A 6,136-nucleotide genomic window follows, 5' to 3' on the forward strand; every position below is an offset into this window, starting at 1 on the left:
CCTGGGCCAACGGCGCCATCAACCCCCTCATCTACGCCGCCCGCAACCCCAACATCTCGGTGCTGCTGCGGCGCAGCCGCGAGGGTGGCTACAAGACTAGGAACAACATGGTCGCCTACCTGTCGGTGCCGGGCCGCCAGCCAGAGCCCCGGAGCCGGGCTGAGCGTGTCCGGGAACGCTACATCAATCGGCACAGCGGCCCCCCGGGCAGCGCCCTGTCCTCCTCCAGCCCGGCCAGCGGGGGAGAGGTGGCCATGTGGGCCTGCAAGACTCCCGCTGTGCTCTTCTGCCGGGATGGGCAGCCGGACACGATCTCTGAGGCCACCTTGAAGGCCAAAGCAGGCACCGTCGACACCAGCCTCTGAAGGGATGGGGGCCGTGGAGGCGTTTGGCTGTGGGGCTGTCTCCCTGAAGAAAGTCCTGGTGCTCGGAGCCCTTTGCAGCCAGACTACCAGGAAACTGGAGAGATGGGACTGTGTTTCTTGTCCACTGTGTGAGCTCTGGTTTGCTGACCCAATCTGCGACCAGCAAGAGATCCACAGGGAAGGGAAATTCCCCTTCCTTTTCTGCAGGCCTGATGCACCAGTGACAGCCACTAAGCCCAGCCAATGCAAGAGCTCAACTGCAAGAACAGGACAGTGTTTGCTCCAGTCCTGCAGAAAGTGCCGCAGTGAAGCTCAGAGGCCGACACACCAAAGCAGCCCAAAATGACTGACTGACTCTGTGAGCTGTTTGTTAAGTGCCAAAAAAGCAATTGAAAGCTGAGCAGTGGCAGCTGGAAGCCACTCTGAAAACACCACACTGTGAAAACCGCATCATGGCAGGAAAATGTTGCTTTTACCCGTTATATGTGGAAGTGCCAACAGTCATAAAGTCACAGGCTCCAGGACAGGCTGAAAAAGTGATCTATTTATATTATTTTTTTGATTTAAACCTCTGAAGCATAACAAAAAAGTAATTGTGAAAGGGAAGATGTATGATACTGGGAGGGAAGGAAAGGAAGGTGATACCTCAGTTGTCAGAATTTCAGCAGCCTTTTCTCTTTTTTTGCAGGTACAGTCAACTTAAAATACTATGAATACGAGAAACATGAGTTCCTCAGACAGACTGAGGTAAAGGGTGTGGGCGTAAACTGTGCTGTGCACAAGATGTGTGTTTTCTTTTTGAGCTCATCTGAAGTGTCTCACATCTCCAAGGGTTTTACCATAATTAGAGGAGCTGTGTGAGAGAAGTGTCTGAAAGGAGAGGTAAAGCAATACCATGTGCTCCCTGGGCGCTCTGCAGTATGTGAAAATGTGTATATGCACAAAACAAATATTGTTGTATTGATGGCAACAATCCATCCATGGAGTACAATATTTAAAAAACAGCTCTGTTTGCTGTTAAAAAAAAAAAGGAAAAAAACACCATGCAAGTGTGATTGCGCAGCATAAATTCGTGTGAATTTATCAGTGCAATCTTTTTGTTCAAGGGCCCAAAGCCTTAAATTAGTATTTTGAATCAGAAATTAAGATTTGGCCTTCATTTGTCTTTGCCAGAGTTAAGTGTGAGACAGCATTTTTCCTTGTACAGGCTTTAAAAATACGTTTCAGTTTTACCAGATTTTTCAGCTGTTTGTGATGCAAATGAACATAGTATCATTATTTTGTAAGTGAGACAAGAAATAAATTGTCTTTTATGCAGGAGATGAAAGTGTCTCAGCCTGGCATCATTTTCAGGCCAGCCTTGGGAAGGGAACTCCTGTAAAAAACTGCCAGATGAATGATAGTAGGGAGATATAATTGTGAAATTTTAATGCAGCTGGTTTCCATGCTGTAAGCACTACCGTAACCTTCTTATCTTATGCTCCTGAAGCCCATGAGGAAAAGATTTGACCCTTGACTACTCAGCACCGCTAATTTACCCTGCAGCTACTGGATTTTGCAAGTTGAGCAGTGTTTTCTTGCTGTTTCAGAAAGAAGCTGTGCAGAAAGCCCACAGCTTTTCACAGGAGCTGTTTGACAGCGAGTGAACAGTGGTGGCTTGTTGGAAGGGCAGGACAGGAATTTCTGGCACACTTGCCCTTCCATAGCAGTGTGTGGCTAATGGAAAGGGGTGGTTGTGAATGATAAGATTGGATTTAACTCTTACCTGGTTAGCTGCAGGTGGTAACAAGGAGATTGGTGGAGGATAATTGACCATGCAGAGCATATGGCTGAAAGCCCCTGAAAAGGGTGGTCCTGCTCCCCTCAGTGCTTGGCTCTGGCCTCCTTCCCTGTCCTATCTGTCCCCACCACCTCAGCTGACTCAGGCACTAAACAACCACTGATTCCCTCTTTTTCATGCTGGTTTCCTTTTCTACTTACTTCATATTCTGACCACTGTACCACAGGCCAGGGAAGCATCCCTGTGGCAGTCACTTATGGCAAGGGAAGGATTGGGGGTGTCAGAACTGAGGGAGCTGCACTAGGAGTGGAAGTAACACAGCTTTCTAGGAAAGTGGTAGTGAAGCTGCCACTGTGTTATTGAAATCTATAGCACAGATTTCAACATATTTTTAACAAGCTCAGGCTGGTGCATGTTAGTCTTGCCTGTGAGGAGTTGAATGGGGGCAGCTGGCTGTGGTCTTGGAGGCATCACAAATTGGCACATTCCTGTGAAACGCTAACTTGGGCTGTAGCAAGGGGAGATTCTTGACCTGATCCTTTTTGACATGGACCTGCTGCAGCTCCAGTAGAGAGCCAGCTTGTGTTTTAAAGCTGTGCCTGGCCTGTGCTCCTCATAATCATAGAATCATATAATCATAAAATCATTTCAGTGGAAAAAGGCTTCTTAGGTCATCAAGCCCCAGCACTGCCAAGTCTACCACTAACCCATGTCCCTAAGTGCCACATCTACATGTCTTTTAAATGCCTTCAGGGATTGTGACTTTACCACTTCCCTGGGAAGCCTGTTCCAGCGTTTGGCAACATTTTCTCTGAAGAAATTTTCCCTAATATCCAATTCAAACCTCTTCTGGTGCGACTTGAGGCATTTTCATCTGGTCCTGTTATTTGTTACCTGTGAGAAGAGACCAACCCCACCTGGCTACAACTTCCCTTCAGGTAGTTGTAGAGAGGTCCCCTCTAAACCTCCTTTTCTCCTGGCTAAACACTCCCTCAGCCACTCCTCATATCACAGCACTGTTGAACAAGTCAGGTACACAGGTCTCTACAGCCACATTTTTTCATATATGTTTTAAAAAATACAACCAAATGGTCTTAAATAAACCACAAACAGCAGCGAGAGACACACACAAACCACAGCAAAGGCTGCAGGCTGCCTGCCAAAACAGTACTTGAGATGTTGCTGAGTCCCAGCTCTGCTGAAGGTTGCTGCCTCTCACCCAGCACCACAGAGTGGGTGAGAAGGTCTGTCCCTGCACCTCACAATAGCTCCATGTATTCATCTGGGAGAAAGAAATCAGTGGACTTCTGTTTTGCTCTAGCTCTGAAAACTCTGCCCATGGCTGCAGCTGCTTGTTCTTGGGTAAGAAATCTTTGCAGCAGGTGGCTCCTGGCCAAGCCACTGTGGGACATCACCACCACATCTCCCACACGCCTATGCTGCTGTTACCCCAGTTAGAGATCCCCTTTCTCTTGGCTGAAGAACTCCAAAGGCAGCAAGACACTGATGTTTTAGACACTACAAAACTAGCTGTGAGGCTCCAACCCTCCAGCCTCTCTCTTTTTTCCTCCCTTGAGATGAGCCTGGACAAAGAAATCTGCACAAATCTTATTTGCACAAGGATATTGGGACACATTTTAGCACACCAAAAATCACATGGATTATTCTGTGCAGGATATTCAGCATAAGAGAAAGAGGAGTTCAAGTGATTTGAAGGCCAGTTCAGCTCTGGATACCAGAGACAACTTCAGTGAAAGGCAAATTAAAAATGAGTCCTTGGGCTCTTTAGTCTCTTGTTGACTTCCCAGCATACCTCAGTTTAAGAGTACCTTATTACTTGGCAATGATACACATGCCACTGACTGAACTAATGCATTATATCTTAGAAGGAAAACGTTAAGTCCTGATGAATGACAAGCATTTTAGAACGTACTGCTCCAACTGCATGCAGTGGTAGTCAGATTCATTCAAGTAGTTATTTTCCACTCCCTTCCTAATCTCTGGATGAAGCCTCTGTTCAAAGCAAATGCTGTGTGCATAACTTACAAACTGTGAACAATTAGCAGTCCAATTAGCAGTATTTATAAGTGGCAGCCTGATGGGCTGTAAAAGCTGCCATAAATCGCCAGAGCTGGGATAGATCAGGAGTACAAATCCCCATTGCCACTTCTCATTCAGCACTGGTGTTGGTTCCTGTATCCAGTAGATGCCAGCAGAGACCTAAGCAGCCAGCACAGCTCTCCCGGTAGTGATCCTGAGAAAAGCCTCTTTCTGTTAATGAGATCAACCACTCTGCCTCCAGGACTGCTGCTTCCCAAATACAAGCACTCAGGGTAAGGATGGGTTGTGACTGATGCCCGGAGAGCACCTCTCTGAAACCTAGCTTGAAAGACAGATTCAACACATGCTGCTCTTTGGGAAGTTTGTTGTACAGGCTGAAATGCTTAATTTGGAGAGCACATCAGAAAAGCAGCATTTTGTGCATGCAGGCCAGAGCAGCAAACCTGCAGCCCAGAGGGCTGGTGAGATCAGTCCTAGTGCTGGCAGGGTGCTTAGTTCAGCAGCACAGCTGTCTCTTCATGCTGGATGCTTTTGTACTTTCACATGGCGACTCTGATTATTAATAATAAATGGATGCACATCTAGATCTGCTTGCAAAGCATTACAGAGCCTCAAAGTGGTAACTAAGTTCTGGAAAGAAGAGGTTCCGAGTCCTACAGGAGGAATAACCCACAACAGGATCCAGGCTTGGGGGACCCCATGCCCAGCTGCGCTGTGCTGCTTTGCTGCTGCAAGCCTTGGGCTCGCCATGACCAGTGGGGTGAGTCCCAGTGGCTGCCCTGGGGCTGGGTGGGGGAGGACAAGGCCAGTCCTCCTCCTAGACCATGGCCAGCCCTCCTGCTGTTCCCAGTCTGCAGAGCAGTGATGGGTTGTCAGTGCCATGCTGTCGGCAGGGCACTGCCTGAGTCCTGAAGCATTTACAGTCACCACAGCTGAAGTGCTTGGGCAACAGCTCAGCATTTCTAGGTATTTTTTCTAGGAAATCACCACTACAAGAAGCAGGAGGAAAGGTGATGTGGAGAGAGACAGATTGTAAATCCCTCTCAGTGGCAGGAAATGGATGAGTCACTGGGGAAATCTAAGTGAAAGTAGCAGAAGCCCCAGGGCACAACACCAAGGCCTGCATGAATCTATCTGGGGAGTTTTGGATGATCTCAGCCAAGAAGACCCCAGGAGGCTGTGACAGAAGGAAATTTAACAAGGGGGGCTGTTTGCTGGGGCTGTTTGTACTGGGTGGCACAGCACACCAGTGTGCCCACAGGCTCCTGGGCTGATCATAAGAGATGAGTAGGATCCGGCTGTGATTCAGCAGAGGAAGTAAATTCACTGTGAGAGGAACCACTTGTTATTTGTGTTATTTCTTGACATAATGGCACTGAGCTCCTCCAAGTTCAGCTGGTTTCACAAAGGCAAGCACTGCCATAAGCCCACAAAACTGATTGGGGAGCAATTTCCGAGTACTTGGGATCCTTAATTTTATACATCCATTACTCTCACCTTTACTTTTAATCTTACGTCTTGCATAGTCAGTTCAAAAGCTAATAAACTAAGGGAACATCTAAAGGTATTCATAAAGGTATTCATAAAGGTAACAAAGTTTTTTTAAAAGCTTTGCTGAGACCAGAGGATTGTGCCTTTCCTCCGGGGCCTTTTGTTGTGTGCACTGAAGAGTTAAAGGTGTTTGCAAACCACAGTGCTCCACACGTGTTCTGCTTTCCCTTCAGACATGGGGACACCTCTTCTCCTCACCACCATAAAGAAAAGCAGAAAGATGAAGAAGTGAAGACTTTGGGGAAATCGCTCAGGAAAATGATATTCCTCAGTTCCTGGGATGGACACTGGGAGTGGAAATAGTGCTGATCAGCCTTCCACATCTGGAGGAACATCCATGTTTCTCCCAGGGGCCAGAGTCAGTCTGGCTGAAGGCAGC

This window comes from Corvus brachyrhynchos, unplaced genomic scaffold (assembly GCF_000691975.1).
Source record: "Corvus brachyrhynchos isolate BGI_N302 unplaced genomic scaffold, ASM69197v1 scaffold245, whole genome shotgun sequence".
Lineage (NCBI taxonomy): Eukaryota > Metazoa > Chordata > Aves > Passeriformes > Corvidae > Corvus > Corvus brachyrhynchos.